Consider the following 20866-nt stretch of genomic DNA (forward strand, 5'->3'; position numbering starts at 1 on the left):
GAGGATGAAAGGTGATTAAAGGAATTCATTTGAAAAAGTTTTAGAAATTTTCCGTATTTTTCTTAAATGCTCACACATTTCCTATGAATACTGTGTGTACCCTAACACAGGTACAACATAATAATCTGTCAGATGGAGTAGTATACAGGCAGACCTCAGAGATATTGTGGGTTCAGTTCCAGACCACCACAATTAAGTAAATATCACAATAAAGCAAGTCACACAAGTTTTTTTGGTTTCCCAGTGCATGTAACAGTTATGTTTACACTGTACCATAGTGTTAATAAGTGTTCAATAGCATTATGTATAAAAATAATATATATACCTTAAATAAAATAAAGAAATACTTTATTGCTAAAAAATGCTAACCATCATCTGAGCCTTCAGTGAGTCATAATCTTTCGGCTGGTGGAGAGTTTTAAATACGAAAGAATTACCAAAATGTGACACAGAGACAAACAGTGAACAAATGGTGTTGGAAAAAATGGCACCAATAGACTTATTCGACTCAGGGTTGCCACTACCCTTCAGTTTGTAAAACAAAACAAAACAAAACAAACCACAATAACTGAGAAGTACAATAAAACAAGGTCTGCCTGTAGTGGGAATGTGCATGGTGTCTGAAGTAAAACTACCTGTATTCAAAGCGTGGAGCCAGGTACCACCTGTGTCACTACACAGTTCATTGGCCACTCTGTACCAATTTGTATTATTGAAAACGTCCAGAGAGTGTCTTTGTCCTTTGTCGTTGTAATACATTTTCGAATATGATAACCCTAGAAGCAGGACTTCTGTCAGATATTTGTGTAACTTACATGTTTTTCTTGCCATTTAACAAAATGTTGGCTTTTGGCTTTCCATGACTATGCTTCACTATCTGTGTGTACTCGATCTCTGATATTTTCCTCTTTCACATTTTCTATAAGTTTTCTAGGTCAATGATTATTTTTAAAGCCTGAAAAAGCTCTGTGGGAATACATTGAATGTGTGGATGGTTAAAAAAATAATTTCAACACAGAATATACAATTTAAAGAATGATTAGCTAATTGAGTTTCTTTTAGGATCACATAGAAATATATACCTAATATAGAAAAATTTTTATGTGTTTATTACTAGAACCCCAAATGCATGATAAACCATTCTTTCATTATATTAGGTACAGTAAATTGGCTTTAGACCTGTCCTATTTCTTTCTGATTTGCCTTTCTTGCTATACATTCTTGAAAGATAGAATCTGCATCTCCCAGCCTCTCTCTCGGCTATGGTCTGAATATGATCAGGTCCTTTCAAACAAAGCACTCCCATGAGATTTTATTTGTAACTGGGTACAGTGGGAATATCCATTTGTTTGGCTCATATGATTTGACTCCGGAGCCAACAGCATCATTAGAAGCTTTGTGATCCTTAGGTTACAGCTTAGGTAGCCTGTTCCTGGAGCCACAAGTTGAAGCTGAAATATTTGATTCTCCAGGTTCCTCATCGTGGTAGAATTTCCACTCTCCATGGGGATCACTTTAGTCCCAGTGTTGTGGGAATCATTTCCATACTCTCAGCATATAGCCTGCTCTTCTATTCCTTCTACTTATTTTGTAAATATTCAATTGGCTGGATCTTAAGTGCTTTTCTGAATAAGATACCTGCAGTATCTATGTCATCTGAAAGCGAACTTTGGTTGATATAGTATTTAATACAGATGTGGTTGCAGATAAAAGCTCCTCAAGGATAGGGATTTGGAGTTGGTTAGCTGGCCTGGTTGGGTCATGGCATGTGCAACTTACTGCTCACCAGGTCCTATCAACATGGTGTCACATAGTAGATTGATATGATGCCTTAGTGAGACATTTCTGTGCCATAGGGTGGGAGGTAAGCCCTGTGAAAATTAAGGGGCATGCCACTTTTGTGAGATTTCTTGCATCTAGTGGGCTAGGTCCTATTGGAATTCCTGCCACAGAGAGAAAAATAAATTGCTGAACCTCACACATTCTACCTCTATGAAAGAAGTATAGCACTTGGTGGATTTGGAGGAGACATTTTGTATCAGCTTTACAGCTGTCATCTTTGAGAAAAGCACAGACTAAGGAAGGTTATCTAACTGACCTAGGCTGCAGTTCAAATAGGTCTGCCCTTTAGCCTTTATGGTATATCAGAACACAGGCCTAGATAAGAAAACACATTTTATGTGTAAGATTGATTGGGCTATGAATGTCCAGATAGCTGGTAAAACATTATTTTTAGGTGTATCTGTGAGGATGTTTCCAGAAGAGATTAGCATTTGAATTGGTAGACTGAGTTAAAAAATAAATCACTTTTTTCAGTGTGTGTAAATAGCTGCAGGAGATCCATGGTCAATTCAAATGATGGAGGAAAATTGAAAAGAATGTTAAGAGAAAATTTAACAGGGTGTGAAACCATTAAGGATAGTGTGAGCTTGCAGGGCCTGGTCCTCCCGGAGTCAGATCGCTTGGGAATGCCGACCAAAGAGAGGAGTAAACTCCATCGAAGGCTGTATGTAATCTGAATCAGCATCCAATATATAGTGTTCTTTCTCCAGTAGCCCAGATTCATGGGTCCAGGAATTAAGGGGTGGAAATAAGAGTGGCCCCACTCACTATTACCGCTAGTGATCCACTAGTACAAGTTTTGCTCTCTGTTGCCTCAAATGTATGGTTTGTTGGCTCAGAAGTCTTAGTGCTGAGAGAGGAGTTCTTCCACCCGGAGACACAGCAATGATTCCATTGAACTGAAAATTAAGACTGCCACCCGGCCACTTTGGGCTTCTCATGCCTCCGAATCAGTAGACTGAGTAAAGAAGTGCACTGTCACTAATGCGGGTGGGCATCATCCAATCCACTGAGGGCCTGAATGGAACAAAAAGGTAAAGAAAGAGTGAATTCGCTCTCTCTGTTTGAGCTGAGCCATCCACCTTCAGACTCAGACTAAATTACACCACTGATTTTCCTGGTCTCTAGCTTGCAGACAGCAGACTGTGGGACTTCCATAATCGCATGAACCAATTCCTATAATAAATCTTCTCTTATCTGTATCTATATCATCTATATCTATGTGATCTGTATCTATCTCCTATTGGTTCTGTTTCTCGAGGGAACTCTTACTGATGCACTCTCCTAGAGCATGTATCCAGTTCCATACTATAGTTGTTATATCTCGTTGGCTTCGCGTCTAATTCCAGTTACCAAGGTGCCAGGAATCTTCCATAACATTTAGTACTAAGACTACAGTGACCAATCAGTCCTGCTGCTCAGTACTATCCTGGTTTTGTCTGGCATCCTGGTAAGTCCCTCAGTCTTGGGAATACTGGGATAGTCACTCTACTTCACACACATTCGATGCCTAAAAGAGGTCTAGAAAATGTGTGTTAAATATATTGCTTCAAACATGTTTGAACATAAAACTGGTAATGCAGCACCGTTGTGTTTTTTTCAACATATAGATTAATACATTTTATTCTTCCTCCTACCCCAGCATAGCAACCCAAATAATTACCCCAAACATGCCAGGAGGCTACCCACAGAAATTCCCTATATTTACATAGAAGACAAGATGATTTAACCATGTGCAACAAATACTCCTTCTTTCCCCCAAAGCATTTCTTGCAGAATCTAACTTTATTGCAAACACACTTTATTTTTATTAACATGGACCTTATCTAGATTCTGAAACACAAGCTGGATAAAAAGTACACTTAGAATTTTGCTATTTTCAAATTAAAAATAAGTTCCCCTAAGATAGTTTTGTCAATTGCTTCTTATAAGAAATATGACACTAAAGACTGTAGTTTTCTTTTTTTTTAATTTGTATGTCAGAGTTTTTTTCTAATTATAAAAATAAGCTCATTACTCTTGTTTGGTCTATTGAATTATCCAGATATCTTACTTTCAAATATTGTACAATCTTATGTTCAATTTTGAGCTAGTCTTGCTGAAGATTTTACAGCAAATCTCACAAAAACATGCATTGATAAACAGTACTGGGGATTCCATTCATATGTCACAAGCCATTTGTTTTTCAGTTGCCTGGTTTTATCACTTTTTAATGATTTGTCACGTGTCCTAAAAGACCATGAAATTAATCTTGTGTAGGTTCACTAAATTAGCCTGTAAATAATGTAACAAATCATTAAATTGAAAAGCAAACTCAGAGCATTTAAAAATAAATCTATCATATTGCATTAAAAACCCTAAAGTGTGAATGGTAGCAAAGTGCAGCAAGAACGGAAGCCATTTCCCATTTTAGAAAGGGAAAATAATAAGCATGAAGTACGTGGACTCCCTGAGATTGAGCAGGGGAAATTTTGTTGTTGGTTAAAGCTCAAGCCTTAACTTTGGCTTAGAGAATAAGGGATTTTAATCGTTGCATGGGGAAAGCAAGGGCTCACTGATGTCTCCCAGTCTTAGACCGTACTCCATCCAACTTCATTCTTGTCCCGAGTTCTGAGAGGCAATTCTCATTGGTATTTTGTTTGAATGGTGATATATGTGTGTATGTATGTTCTACTCCACTGATGCACTTTTTCCCAAGACACCGTAATTTCTTTGTGGAAAATTTTGTGTACAACTAAATATTTACTTGACCAGTAGTCTTTGTTTAGGCCAGGGTTTCTCAACCTCGGCAACTAGTGACATTTTGGGTGAGATAATTCGTTGATGTGAGGGCTGTCCTGTTCACTGTAGGATATTTAGCAGCATCTCTAGCCTCTACCCACTAGATTCTATTAGTACTTTCTAGTAGTCACAACCAAAAAATCTCCAACATTGGCATGTTTTTGAGCAAGGGGGAGGGAGTGGCAAAATCATACCTGGTTCAGCACCACTGGGTTATACCACTTGCAATGTTATATTTTTGAAAATACAGTTGACCCTTAAACAATGTGGGCATTAGGGGTGCTGACCCTCTGCACGTAGTTGAAAATCCATGAATAACTGTACAGTCAGCTCTCCCTTCTGGACTGTGATTCTGCATCTTCAGATTCAACCAATCGCAGATCGTGTAACACTGTAGTACATAATTAGTGGAAAAACCCCACATATAAGTAGACCCTTGCAGTTCAAACTCCTGTTGTTCAAGGGTCAACTGTATATGCTATAATTGGATTGATTTACTTTTCTCTATATTTAAAAAAATATTACAGAGTTACCTGTGGGAAGCTGTCACATCATCCACATCATCCTTTCAAATTATTTAGAAATGTTAGACGTGGTCCTCATACAATTTTGATTATTGATCTAGTATCTAGTTTTTATGGTCCGGCTGGTAAAATACAGTGTTCAGATGCTATGGACTACAAGAGAGTAATTATTTAGTGTTTACCCTAACTAGGACAGTCTTTCTAGCATGAATATATTTTGGACCATTAAAGGCAAAACTGTGTGGATTTCCCACAAATCCCTGAATTCCTTAGACTCTGTTATGAAGTGATCATCTATGAGTTTGTCTAGATACTTAATGATGTATTCTAAATTGTTTTCAACTTATTTTAAGGATTCCACTTTTTCCTGTTTGCAGCATGTTATAAACTTTTAAGAGAAAGTTTATTTTTCCGTCTAGTTGCTTTCCACAGTCTGTTTCAAAACCATGAATTTTACCATTCAAAAGTTGTGATGGCCTGACTTATTACAGAGCTTTGAACTGATTTTTAAAACAATCTGAGCATATGGAGCTGAAAGAAAAGATCATGGTTTCATCCACACCTCCCTCTAAATGTTTAATGTTACATTTATTCATATTTAAAGTGCTATCTGTATGTATTGTGGTAAAGGAAGTGGAAATCAAATGTTAGTTTCTTGGTGTAATATCTTCATAATCTCTTGGATGACAAGATAGGTCTTTAAAAGAGAGTTGCAAATTGGATAACTCCTTTACAGTACTCTACAAAGGTTTCATTTTGTCCTTATTCTGATCTCAAGAAACAAGGCATCTATAATTTCTGTATCATCTCTGAATATAAATAAAATGAGAAAAAAATTTCTGTACCTAAGAAGTAATCTCAGTTATGGGAATAACTTATTTGACTTGCTTTTTTAAAGATGTAATGAGGCTGGATTTGGTCTTTTGAGAACTCGAGTAATACAGTATGTACAGTGAAGTTTTTATAATTTCCGTGATATTCAGTATCTTGACTCACATAATTAAACCAACGATTTGTTATCTTACAAAAGTTACCTTCATGTATTCACGTTTAAAACCATTGTTTTAAATCAGATTCATGTAATTATAAAAAAGAGTTGGTTAACTACCCTATAGGTTGTTAAAGTAAACATGCCTAAATCAAACATTGACACTAAGTAACACAATTTTATTGACAGAAAAAGCACTAAGATTTATAGTGCTTTGAAGCATATTACTAATTACCTGTTGTATCAGGGTGACTGGGAAACATTCACATATTCAAAACTGGTTGCAAAAAAGCCAGTCCACAATAAACCTATAAATTTTCTCAATGAGAAAAAATATATATATATACACATATGTATAAATATGTAATGTATAAATACATATAATGTGTGTACATATGAAATGCGTATATATTTATATGTAACTATATAGTTATATATCATGTATATACATACATAAATGTGTGTATCTATTGTTCTGTATCTATCTACATCTATATCGTTGATGTGACATATCATTGATGTGGAGGGTAGGGGAGAGTGGTCCACAAGAGTAGAGATTCTCGTATAGCATTCATTAATCAAGAGTTTTCTTTAACTTTGGTTAACTTTGGTTTTAGAGATCCTCAGAGTAAAAGTTCCCTTGATCATTATAACTTGAAGAAGCACTGCATGAAATATGTATGTCTATCTATCTATCTGTCTAAATATCTATATCTATGTATCCTTTCCTTTCCCCTTTAATTGACAACTTTTAGTATCTTAGAAAACTGTTTTTTTGCAGAGCAAACTGGGGGAAAGTGATTACTTCTATCCTTGATAGATTAGAATATCATAATATTTTCTATTAGTTTGTATGGATTAAGATAGTCTTGAATTTGGAATCAAAATACCTGGATTTTAGTTCTCTATTTTCAACACGATTGACTTTCTGAGACTTGTAATTTTTTGTAAGGATGTCTAGGAAATGAGATACTATTTGTGAAAACCCTTTATAATCTTAACTGTGCTTTACTGGTGTTCATTCTTTTTATTAGCTATTATCAAGCTCAGTCTAAGAACCTCTAAAATGTTACCTACATCACTCAGATTGCTTAAACGATATAATGACACATTCCTTAATTCCCTTCTGTTAATGCTTTGGCTCCCCTCTTGCAAAATAGCAAGAAATGGTTAAATGTTCTAGTTCCTAAGAGGTTGAACACTTCTACAAACAACAGTCAGAATAGGGAAAAAAGAAAATTAACGGTTTTCGGCTAATGACTCATATTAGACCTCTTTGGTGGTCTAAAGCAATGGATTACATCTTTTATCATTTCTTCCATCTGCCTGTCACAGGACTACTGGGGTGATTGCTAGTTTTGTTGTTAAAAATGTCACCCCCATTTTTTCAGAATCTTTAAAAGTAAACACAGGAAAAGTGGTATATACCTGTCATTTAGATCAAATAAAACAAAGGTTGATGGAAACACATTTCTTGTTTGAAGAGGCTCCCCTGCTGATTTTGTTTATCAGGAAATGGCAAGTTTTTGTTCCTAATGGACTGAAATTTAGATAAAATCTGACCCTGGAAATAAAAGCAGCCATTATGACAAAATAAAATTATATACTTTGGAGGAGAAATTGAATTAGAATGCTGACTTTCTTTGGTTAAATTCTTTTACATAAGGAAATGAGCAAGAGAGAGAAAACTGTTGGATAAAGTGAGCTTTTTAAAAATCAATAATTGCTTCTAATTTACTTTTAAAAACTTTATTCCAGACTTCATAGAGTATCATGAATTATACTGAAATTTGTATATTTCCTTTATACAAGAGTTTAACCAAAGCCAAGAGGGCAAACTGATTTGCATTTTGGTAGTTCTTTTTAGCAAAGAGAATTCTCAAAAGAACCAGTATTTTGATTTCTTAAGTCTAATCATTCTTTAAAAACTGGAGTCAGCCTCCCACTAGCTAGCTATTTTACATTTGGTAGTGTATATATGTCCATGCCACTAGCACAGGGAGATCAGATTGGATCTTTGTGTCCACCTAGAGGGGTGGGATAGGGAGGGTGGGAGGGAGACACAAGAGGGAGGAGATATGGGGATATATGTATATGTATAGCTGACTCACTTTGTTATAAAGCAGAAACTAACACACCATTGTAAAGCAATTATACTCCAATAAAGATGTTAATAAATAAATATTTTTTAAAACCCCAAAAAACTGGAGTCATTAAAAGATCAAACAGCATTGGAAAAAACAGACTTGGAAAATGAAGAAAATAGTACAGCTCTTATAGGATTACATTTGATTTCAACTAAAATTCATCTGAGAGGACAAAAGAATAGGCTCTGACATTCATATAATTTCAGAAAGAGTTTTCCTTAAAAGTTTGATGCTGAGTCTCTCAGAATCATTGCCTCCTCTTCTTAGTCTGCTTGTTTTGACAAAATTTATTTTAATTTTAGTCATGTTCAGAATAGTTCTGAATTGACAAAATTTAATACAGTGAGACAATTTTTATATTAAAACACTTTACATTTAATACATTTTGAAAAAATCAAAGTGTATGTCTGCACTTTGAATAGGTATGTTTGTCCCTTAGAAAATAAATGTATGATAGTTGTCATGAAGAACATAGGAATAATAAAGTCATGGAGTTCTGCAGTTATTGGAGAGCGTAAAAGAATGTCTAGTCCAAAGCCTTCCTTTTTTGAATAAATAACTAATATTTGGCCACAATAAATTATTTATCTAAGGCTACCTTTATAATTTGGCACAGATCAGAATAGAGTCAACAGCATGTAGTGGAAAGAAACAGTCTGTGTAGTAGGACAGGTCTGAAAACTAAGCCCATCTCCTCTATTTATTAGCTATGCCAATTTGGACACAATGCTCACCTCCTCGGAGTCTCAGCCTCCTTTTACAGTACAATAGTCCCCACCTTATGTGCAGGGGATACCTTCCAAGACCCCCAGTGGAAGCTTGAAACTTTGGATAGTACCAAACCATATATATACTAGGTTTTTTCCTATTCATGCATACCTAAGGTAAAGTTTAATTCATAAATTAGGCACAATAAGAGTTTAACAACAATAGCTAATAATAAAATAGAACAATTATAACAATACGCTACAATAAAAGTTATGTGAACGTTGTCTCTCTTTCTCTCAAAATACCTTGTACCAATTTAATGCCTTTTCCATCTTAACTAAGCACTTATGATGCACTGTGGCCATAACTTGTGCAGTTTGAGGTACAATAGCAAAACTAGCAAAATTTCTTTTTCCCTTCTTCACAATTTCACAGATAGGAGGTTTGTTCTTACCAAGGATTTTAGCCACTTCACCATACAGTTTTATTTTCTTATTAGGTCGAGAACTTTCACTTTTTCGCTTAGAGGAAGCACTTTATGGCTTTTCTTTGGCATATCCGAATTGCTGGATCTCTATTCTTGTGCTTTCAGGCCAGTATTAAGTAAAATAAGGGTGACTTGAACACAGGCACTGCAATACCACAACAGTGGATCTGAAAACTGAGAAGGCTACTAAGTGACTAATATGCAGGAAACCCTGGCCAAAAAGGTAGTTCATGTCCAGGGCGAGAAGGAGTGGGATGGTATGAGATTTCATCACACTACTCAGAATGGCATACAATTTAAAATTTATGAATTTTTTATTTCTGAAATTTTCCATTCAATATTTTTGGATCACAGTTGACCATGGGTACCTCAAACTGTGGAAAGTGAAATAATGGATAAAGGGGGACTACTGTATTTTCCCATGAGTTTGTGTTGAGGATTTGATGAGATGATGTTTTAAAAATTACCTGGAGTGTATTAGATGTTCAATGGAGTCATTAAACAAATATTCATGGAGTAAATAAAATGTATCAGGCTTTGTTCTAGGTGGTGAGGGTGTTGCAAGAAAAAAGTATTAATTTTGCTTTTATTCTTATGGAACTTCTTGTCATTTGGATGATCCAAGACAAAACAATAAAAATAGACAATTTGAGAACCAGAAAAGTACTGGGAATATTATGGAACTAGATGTAGTGATAGTGAGAATATAGGGGCAGGGAGGCTACTTTCCATGTGGTGATCAGGAAGATGTCTCTCAGTGGAGATTCATGCATGGGATGCAAATGGTAAAAAGTATTAATTGAATTTGAGTTGAGCATGGATTGGAATAAGGTACAATGGTAGCCATTAGTATTTTCATAGACTTTAGATCTATACATTCCCAGAACAGTGTTGTCTATCATTCCATTATGCCCTTATAAAAGAGTACTAATGGAAGTATTTGTGCATTCAATACTTGTTTCAGATTTGTTTTTTTCTTTTGAGATAAATCAGGCAGTGAAATTAGAAAAATAGCATTCTGATGACCTGTAAATTCACTTATATTTAATTACTATAGTTAGATGAATAAGATTTGATGTTGTGGGTAGTAAAGTACTTTTGAGTCCTCATCTGAAAAGACATATCCTCTAGGAGGGTGGATTACAAAATATATTTACATAAAGTCACTACAAAAAGGTATTTATATAATACACTGAGTATTTCAAAGGCAAGGAGTATTAAAACTCCATTCAGTTTCTCCCTTTTTTATTTTCAATGATTTAATTGACACAGTGTATCTGTGACTTGCTTAGGCAAATCCAAAAACCACCTAAATGATATCTGAAGAGTCCAAAGTAAACTCCCACTGTGGAATTTGAGAGTGTTTAGGATCAGGTATTTTTGGACCCCAGCCCATATCATTTTTGGAGTTCATGTCCCCAACCTGTTCTACTCCTATATCCTAAGGGATCTAGTGATTCATAATCTTTGGTATGTTTCCAAGGGTTGCATCTGGCCCTGCAGGAATCTTCAAATCCTTATTTTTGCATGGCAGAGAGAGAAGACTGCTAAATAGGGTTATCCTGCAGAGGAAATGGCTTGAGAAACAAGGAAACTGATTATACCCCATTGTTTCCTGCAGAGAGGAAGTTACACAATTCTGGGAGAACAGGCAATCTTTGTTCTACCACAGTGAAGGATTCAAAATTATGATTTGTTTTCTCCAAGGATTTTTGTTTACAAAATGCAGGAGAAAAAAGACAAACACTCCAAACTCCATGGAATATATTCCATCTGCTTTAGAGGAAGTAGAGAGCTGAATATACTTATAGTCTACAGGACTGAGTGTTTACTCACACAAGGAAAAAGTTTCCTCACCTCTGTGACCAGAGTTGTGTGATGATTTTAATCTATAGCTTATAAATTCCTTAGGATCCACAGAAAACACCACAGCTAATCCAATTAGCTAATGCCTAAAATGCTTTCCCTGCGAATTCTGCTGGTTTCGAAAGTACTTTCTGAAAACCCAATTTTTCATCTACTTGTGTATCAGTCAATTCTTGTGTGCATCCAAACTGGATATGCTCAGATTGCTTCAAAATGGACCGTTTTTTCTCCCCACTCTGACTCACATGACCCATTCTTAATGATTAGATTCCTAGGGCCAACATTCTAAAGGGCCACCCTTCTGTGTGTGCAGTTAACACATTTTCAAATGCCAATTGGCATATGTGCCTTCCTGTGGGGTAGTTAGGCATATAAATATAGTAATTGCATATGCAAATTTCCCAGCCCCCCAAAGTTGGGAGGTTTCAGAATTCTATCCCAGAGTAGTCTCTCAACATTTTGGGGGGAATTCCCTTCATTTAAAGCCAAGACTCATGGTGGGATTCCAACTAATGTTTATCTGTGACAACTTTTGTGACTTTTGTATTTTTATATTTCAGAATTTTAAACGATGAATTCCAATTTAAAAATGTGTACTTTTCTCCATCCTCCACATTGAAAATCTTTCAGTATAAGCCACAGGGAGTGGGGACGTAGCTAAGGGGTCGTTGTACTCAGTGATCAGGATTTGTGTGAGGTGTGTGCTCTTAAGATAAGGAATTGCTGTAGAAGCTAAGTAATTCTGCAGTGAGTGTCAAGAGACCAGAGTTCACATCTCAGCTCTGTCACTAACTGTATGACCTTGAACAAGACACCCTAATCTCTCTGAGTTACAGTTTTCTTATTGTTATAGGGGGAGTTTTGTGGTTGTCTTGTTTTGTTTTACATTATCTTGCAGTCCCCTTACACTTTAAAAAATTCTATAGACTGTAAAAATAAAGGTCAAGTTTTTCAGTCATTTTTCTTTAAACAGAGGGCTGAGATTTCCTGGTGGCATACCAGCATGTCTTCTAAGTGGCTGAGGTACTGAGGCTCTTCTGGTATTTCAAATGCTCTTTCATTCAAGCATCATCTCATAATCCCTGGATTCTATCCATTTTCTGTTCTTTGAGGCTTTACTCCTTTGGTTTTTTTACCCATTTGGTTGTCCTAGGGAAGAACCTTCATATAAAGTTTTGGTGAGTCAGTTGGTAACTGTGCTTGGGGGTCACGTACACACCTGTACCAGACAGGACCTTAAGAACTATTTAGTCCCAATTTGTTATTTCGCAGAAAGATAAATAAGGGCTCAATTAACTAGTTAATTTAATTATCTTTCTCTTTTATTGGTTGACTTGTTCTTATCTCAGAAGGCAACTACTTCTATGGCTCATATTTCTTTGAGTGGGTTTAAGTTTTTCCCAATGTTTATTTTTATTATTTCAGCATTAATACAGATTTTTAGTCATTTTGTCCTATTATGCCTCCTTCATCACCATTAGTTTCACAAAGTTAGTCCATCCTGGATCAGAGTTGCCTAAATATACTGTCTTTGCCAAGATTATAGCCTGTATCATAAATGATGTGTAATATTAATGCAGAAACTTATTTTAATATACATAAATTTTTGTTGCTTTAAGCAGTCGTATCTCTCATGGTTAATAGTCCATCCAAATTTACCATTGAAAAATACTTTTTTTTTTTTTTTTTTTGCGGTACGCGGGCCTCTCCCTGTTGTGGCCTCTCCCGTTGAGCACAGGCTCCGGACGCGCAGGCTCAGTGGCCATGGCTCACGGACCCAGCCACTCCACGGCATGTGGGATCTTCCCAGACCGGGGCACAAACCCGTGTCCCCTGCATCAGCAGGCGGACTCTCAACCACTGCGCCACCAGGGAAGCCCCTGAAAAATACTTTAAAATTTTTACTTTTAAAAATATATTCAAGATCTTAGACACCTCTACTTCAAACATTCAAGGAATATTAACATTAATGTCACTCTAGAGTTTTTTCCTTTGTCCTGATATAACATGCTGCTATGATATATACTTACTGAATGTGGAAAACCCACGCCAAAGTAGCTGTTTCTGTTATATTTGTTTAAAACTAATGCCATCTAATCCAAGGTGTTCTATTGCAAACCATCTCCAGCTAACTCTGGTGAATAAAGGGGTTTACTAGTGGGTAATCTGAAAGATACACATTGTGGAAAGTGTTGCCAAGACTCACAGCAGCATCCCCTCTTTGGGGTCACAAGGTCTTAACCTCTCTCTGCAAATCAGTTTCATTCTCCTTTTTCCCAAATATTTTTCTCTGCAGTCTCGTAAACTCGATTTATACGAGGAATATTTTGTCATGATTTTACACAGAACGTCTTAGATGCTCAAGTCCTCCACTTTCTCCCTGTTTCATCATTGCAGTTTCCTGCTTGCTTTCTCCACTTATATTACCCTGGACTCCTTGCTGATGATATTCCTGGAAAATGCCAGCCTGACTTTTATTGTTGGGAGTTCCTTCTGCCTGAAGCTCCTTCCATTATATATTTGCTTGGATAAAACTTTCTTATATCTTTCAACGTCTTTGTTCTTGTGTCATCTTGCCAGATTAAAACTGTGACTCGCCTCATCCCCACCCCAGCAATCATGTCACCCCTTATTCAGTTTGTATTTTCTTTGTTTCATAGGATTTATCACTTTCTCATGTATATTGCATCATGTCTTATTTATTAAGTTTATGGTTTATTATCTGTATCTCCCCTAGATCATAAGCTCCTAAGGGTTGGATCTTCACCTCTTTTATATGCTGATGTGTCCCATTTGCTTCAAAGAGTGCCTAGCACATAGCAGGCTCTCAACAAACGTTTGCTGAGTTAATGAATAAATGATGCCGTCTCTCTGTTTAACTCCACACGACCTTAGAAGTCCTGAACAGGACTGTCATCTCCGTTTAAGTTATCAATTAAAAAAATACAGTTCACTCTGCCTAGCCAGTAAAACTTTCTTTCCTTAAGTGTCCACTCATGATCAAATCTGTTGAGGCCAAAATAACTGAATTCCCTAGCCCAGCTCCCATGCAGAAGGTGCTGAGGGCAAGGACATATCCTCTGAGAAGCAGGTTGTGAGGAACTGAGGACTTCCCTCCTGCTGCCATTCCTCTTATGTCAAATATCTGTTATATTAATATACTTCCACACAAAAAAGATCATATTTGACCTAAGATATTAAGACAGGGTTGAAGATTCATCAAATGAGTGCTTTATTTTAATGATAGAGCCAAAATAGATAGTCCATGAAAGAACCTGAAATGATTTAGTTGCAGTAATATGTCGATTATATTGAATTCATTCCTAAAAATGTTCTAAACATCTTCAAAGAATATTCACTTGGAAATAGAGAACTCTAGGTTCTAACCTTTGTTTCACCCCATTGTGTGACCTTGTACAAGTTCTCCTGTCACTTTGCTGGCTTTCGGTTCTTCATATGTAAAATGTGAGTGTTAGACTAGGTGATGTTATCATTCTACATATGAGTCTCTGATTTATACCATTCCTACGAAAGGAGAATATAATTGGTTCAGGCAATTTTATGACCTATAATTTGTTAGATATCTATTTCCAAAATGAGAGTTGTCATCCATCATCACCATTTTATTATATGCTAAAATAAAGTATAGCAATGGTACCACTTGGATAACTGGTCAAATACTAATTTCAGTGGTGATATCCATACTGTTCTGATACTTATGCAGTTGGCTTTGATAAAGTTGACATTGACCACAATTAACTGAACAAATGCATATAGAGTGAAATGGAAAAGGATATAAGCATAGAAAAAAGAGATTCATATATTCTTAATTTTCTTTAATAATATTTCATCCAACTTGGCTTCTTAATATAAATATCAATGAATATATATTGCTTCTCCAGCTAGATTATAATATTTCTTAGATTTCTGACTTTACGACGTCTCCCTCAAGTGTGTCATTCACTGAAGATATTAATAAGATTAGTGATGGAATAATATTCCATGAATTAATCATAACTCCCAATGTGCTTTTGCTATTCCTGTATCCTTAATTGTTGTTAAAAATATTATTTGTGTATATCTTTGACATTCTTTTATTCAGTCTTCCAGTGAATATTTATTAAGGCCTAAGTGCTAAACATTGGGAAACTACATGAATAACACAAAATTCTTACCTTCAGAGAATTTGCATTCCAATAGATAGGTCTGAATGGTAAACAAATATCAACTCTAGACATACCTAAACAAATTTCTAGGAACAGTAAAGGGGGGGATGGATGATTAAACTTTTCCTTAACCGAATGCCAAACATAGGAGATGATGCTTTCTCAGAGTCAACCCTATAGATCAAAGAAGCAAGGACTGGCTGGCTAATCAAGGCAGAGGGAAGGGTTGTTTGGAGGTGATGACAGGAAGCAGGCTCAGTGCTCAGCATTTCAGTGCATGGAGTTTATATGTGTGCATGACGAGGTTGTGCGAAAGGGTGGGAGGCACGCACTGACAAGGGAGGCGTTAGCAGAGGGCTTACAATGATTTTGCAGAAGGGAAATTCTAATCAGTGGATTTGCTTCTTCAGATTTACATTTTTTAAATATCACTTCGTCAGGGTGTTAAGAGTACCCACTTAGAGCACTCACCCACCTCTTAAGGACACTGATGAACCCAAGCTTTGTTCACTAAAATGCTAGCTGAAACCAGTGTGCTTTTTGTTAAACACCAGAGAATGCAAGAGTTCTGAATAATCTCATCTCCATCACCCTGCCATCCCTATGCATTCACATGTTATGCTTAACTATTTAAATTGATTGTGTTAGATGGTCTCTGTTTCTTAAGACTAATAAATCACTATCACTGTAATTATTAATAGAGTTGAGTAACTATTTATAAAGCTTTAAAGTATATAAGTTATATCATTTTCATCATGATGCCTATTATGTCTCATAATATGAAAAAAGTCTTAAAAACCTTTCTATTATTTTTTAATTGAAGTTTAGTGGATTTACAATGCTGTGCCAATCTCTGCTGTGCAGCAAAGTGACTGAGTCTTACACATATATATACATTCTTTTTTTAATATTCTTTTCCATTATGGTTTATCCCAGGAGATTGGATATAGTTCGCTGTGCTGTACAATAAGACCTTGCTGTTTAACCATTCTAAATGTAATAGTTTGCATCTAGCAACCCCAGCTTTGCAGTCTGTCACTCTCCCTCCCCCACTTCCCCTTGGCAACCACAAATCTGATCTCTATGTCTGTGAGTCTGTTTCCGAAAAACCTTTCTATTATCTTATTACTAGAATTCCTACTCTTGTTTCTCTCTTACCGATGGTGTCAATAACAGAGTGATTACCTCTTACTTTATGTGATTCAAGTTGCAGAACAAAAGTGAAAAAGAGGCAGACCTACCACTCACCTGAAAAAGCTCCAAAGGAGTTCTGGGTACCACTCAGGGGAAGGTAGGGGAAATACCTTAGCTGCACACTCTAGTAAATTCAAAATCCAACACATTTTCTTCTTCTTCACCATTCTGGTTATTTCCTTCATGTGGCTACTAAAAAAGCAGGCTAGCTTTAAAATTTAAGAAGTATTTTGTGAAACCTCCTGCAGGTGATTGTAACGTGTACCTAAAAATGAGACCAATCCCTGTGCCAGTTCAATGGGTCTCTGTCTCTCAACCTGAATAAAACTTCTAGCCCCTCTAAAAAGCAAACATGCAAGGAAAAATCAGGTACATTTCACACCACATTTTTTTTTGGCTCAGTGACATTCAGTAATTGCTAGTGATGATAACGATGATGATGTTCTTGATGATGGTGATAGTGATGATGGCAATTATGACGAAGATGATATTGCCATCGTAATGGCAAAAGTTGACCTTTCTACTTCATTTTGGGCATATATCTTTTCCAAAATACAATTTAGTGAGCCCCCATGAGCATGCTTAAACAATCCTACAGCTAATTATGATAACCTTTCTTTTTGAACCATAATCGTAGCTGGAACAACATAGTGCTAAAATACCAGTTGAAAGCTTCCAACTTTTAAACCCAGTGTATATTATCTCAGGTTACTATTTTTGATGATTTCTTAATTTGCACCTACCATAAATGGGGCACACAAAGTCAAGGTAATATTTCCTGCGAGACAAAATATTTCCCACTGAGTGTGTTTTCCACCCAGAGTTATGTGTGTTATGCCTGTGTGTGCACTTGCATGTTGGTTTTAGTTTGGTAATTCTTTTTACATCTTTATTTCCCTCCTATTGATTCCCTCTACTTATTGGAATCAAACCCTCTTAACAGACATGGGACCTCCCACGGAGCCTGGAGTGGTTTGACAAAAAAAATCCCAGCTTATTGTTCAATAGGGCTTTGCCAAGCCAACACAGCTCTAATTGCATCTTTCCACTGGTTTACCCCAACCACTCCCCTCCCCACACTGCCTCTCCCTTCTTCCCAATAGTCTTTTGTGTGTACTGAAAAAATGAGTAATGTATGTTTACAGTGAGTTTCAGTGGATTTGGTAGCCAAAAATATGTAGATTTTTTTATTAGCAGTAGCTCTCCAATGGAGATAATATTTATAGAATGAGCTTGCTTGTTTGTACTTTCAAAGATAAATAAAATGAATAATATCCAAACATGATAATCAACAAGTCAGTTTCCAAGTACGTTGGCATTTAGCATGAATGCTTGTTACATACTTATTCTGTAAAGAGTAAAGGATAGGCATTAGTACCAACTCCCTGGGGAATGGTATTTTCAGCATTATTTCAATATGAACAATTTTCTCTTGTTTATAGCAGGTATAATAAAACCATAGGAGGAAAATGAAGAATTACAAATGCATGTAAAGTTTTTATCAAATCCTTCTGGCATGAGAATAGTTTTGTATGTTTTTTGTTTCCTGTCATTTAATCCTCTGAGTAATAGAATATATTTGAAGGTGAATTCTGTAGCATTTCTCTTATCTTCTGCATTCTCCAGAAGCTTTGAGTATTTGTTCATTACTTAATCTGTTTTTGTTTCTTTCTTGAGAAGGACACATGATGTCTGCCCCCTCCTGATTTTTCAGATGCATACATACATGTGTGTTCAAATTCTCTAAGATAGAATGAGGATTTTAGGTTACTGATTTCCTAGGTCTTGAACTTTGATGAGAGTCAAGTACCCTGAGCTTCTGTGTGTGGCATGTGGAAAAGAGTTACTGCTCAAGAAGCCTGTCCTAGTTGAGGATCCAGACTCTACCACTTCTCAGCTGGATGACCTTCAGAATATCATAAGCCTTTATAAACTGCAATGTATGCATTTGTAAAATGGGAATATGCCACCTCTGATTGTAGTGAGGCTTGATGGAGATGATGTAAGTGGAGCAGGTTTCACATAGGAAGCTCTATATACACACTAGATCTCTCTACTCATCAACCCTTCATCCATGGTTACTTGAAAGAGGTTGCACATGACCTTGTACTGATGATGTCAGTGTTATCATCACAGGTAATATTTAAAGTCTTTTGATGTTCTATCCCTAGGTAAGTTATTGTACAAAGCAGTTTGCCATGGTGTGCTGGTAAATCTTTAACAAGAGGAAGGGGGGAAGGGGGTGGAGGATGGGTGCTCTGTTTTGCAGTGTTAGCTGATTTTTGTCATGTAAATGCACCCACCTCAGTCAATTACAAGCTATTAATGTGACATCACTGAACACAGAGCTGGTAAGTGGTGCCTAGCAGCATATCATTTTACAGCATTTCCACCATACAGATAAAATACACTTAAATAATCTCAAGAATATAGATAATAGTGAAATGTAGTAAAATAATTAGGAATTGATGAATTGTATTTATTACTTTTGTTTTTAATATAATTTATTTAAGTAAATGTTTATGTAATCAGTTAGTTAATAATGGTGGTATCTAAAAATTGGCTTACAAAATTCCTGAAAATTTCAGTTTCTACTCTCACAAGCCAGCACAAGCAGAATTCACCGTACCTCTGCCTATTTACCAGCAAGTTCCTAGTCCTTTGAGGTTAACTATATGCGATAGAATTAAAGCCAAGCATCCCTCTAAGGAGAGAGTGCACTGATGCAAAAGCTAAGTAAATCATTTACGTGTACAAACAGTTAAGGAAATGTGAGTGGCGTGGTGTTAAGAATTGAAAGTTTGTGTGTAGATACAATGACCCCCGTGGGAAATCACTACCTCTCAACTAATTAGTTGAGGACAGATCCCACTGGCCAGAGTGCATCCCCAGTGAACTGGCCTTCTTGAGAAGACCCTTATGGAATATTCTGACCACGCCGCCCTGGAAGAATCCAAGGGAAGAGTGTATAGCCCACTTGTTTAAACTGATCTGTCTCCAAGGGGTTATGTCTTAGGATAGTGGCTCTTGAAGATGGTATTTTAATTTGTTGTTTTAATGAATTTAATTTTTCTTGTTGTATATATCTCTGAAAGTTATTTTGCTTGTTTTATCTGTTTGTTTGGCCTTAAAATTGTGCTTGCATGTGTATTTATCATGCAGGTTATACCTATTTATAGATCAATAAAGGCAACCTAACTAAGCAAATTAATTTTTTTTAAATACATATCAACGTGAATAAATCTTGTTTTGGTGTACAAGAAGTAAGTACTGATTAAGGGCATTTAAACAATTCCACTTCTCAGAGGATGGAGTGTTAGTTTTCATTATCTAATTCTTCTGAGACATTTTCCTGTACCATATTGGACACTCAAACCACCTGTCTTCCATGATGATGTTGCTTAATCCCTTAGAAAGGTAATGTATCTTTTTCTGGGCGTGAGTTTCACCTCCCAGGGTTTCAAAGTATGTCCAGGCCAAGATAATTGATGACCTTATTACCGCTATTTGAGCTCTGCTGGTGGCATGCTGAGACTTATTTCCTTCAGGCAGAAAACCTAATGACCCTCCCCTTCTATCCTGAATGCAGTGGAGACTTAAAACTCTGTAAATCATAATAATAAAAAAATAGTTACAAAATGATTCTCTAGAAAAGAAATATACATTTGCATATACCCATTTGCTGGACTGGTAAACTGTGGCAGAGGAGATCACTTGAATAAGATTCTGAAGCTTGATTTTCATATTCTGCTCCAAATATTTGTACAACATTACTTTTTGCTCTAATTATGAGAGAATATATTCCCAAATTCTCTTTAATTTTAATTACTTGTTAATTGTTTCTCACATTCTTAACCTTGGTTTGGTTGGGTGGCAAGTCAGAATGATTTTTTAATTCGGTTCTTATTTTCACTGTGAGACAAAAACAAACTGTTTTTCCTTTCTACATGTTCTGAATTTCTTTAAAGTACACAGAGCTCCCTTCAGTTAAATCTAAGAAAAAACATCTACACCAAATTTCCATTATTTTACTGAATCCTTCTGATCACAGCTGCAATGACTATGTTTTTACTAGATTTTATTAGGTTAGAGATGACAAACTATTTTATAGAATAGAAGATATTTTATTTTTTAATCTCAAGGAATCTTTGAGATTATCTAGT

The sequence above is a fragment of the Tursiops truncatus genome, chromosome 7, assembly GCF_011762595.2.
Source record: "Tursiops truncatus isolate mTurTru1 chromosome 7, mTurTru1.mat.Y, whole genome shotgun sequence".
Classification (NCBI taxonomy): Eukaryota; Metazoa; Chordata; class Mammalia; order Artiodactyla; family Delphinidae; genus Tursiops; species Tursiops truncatus.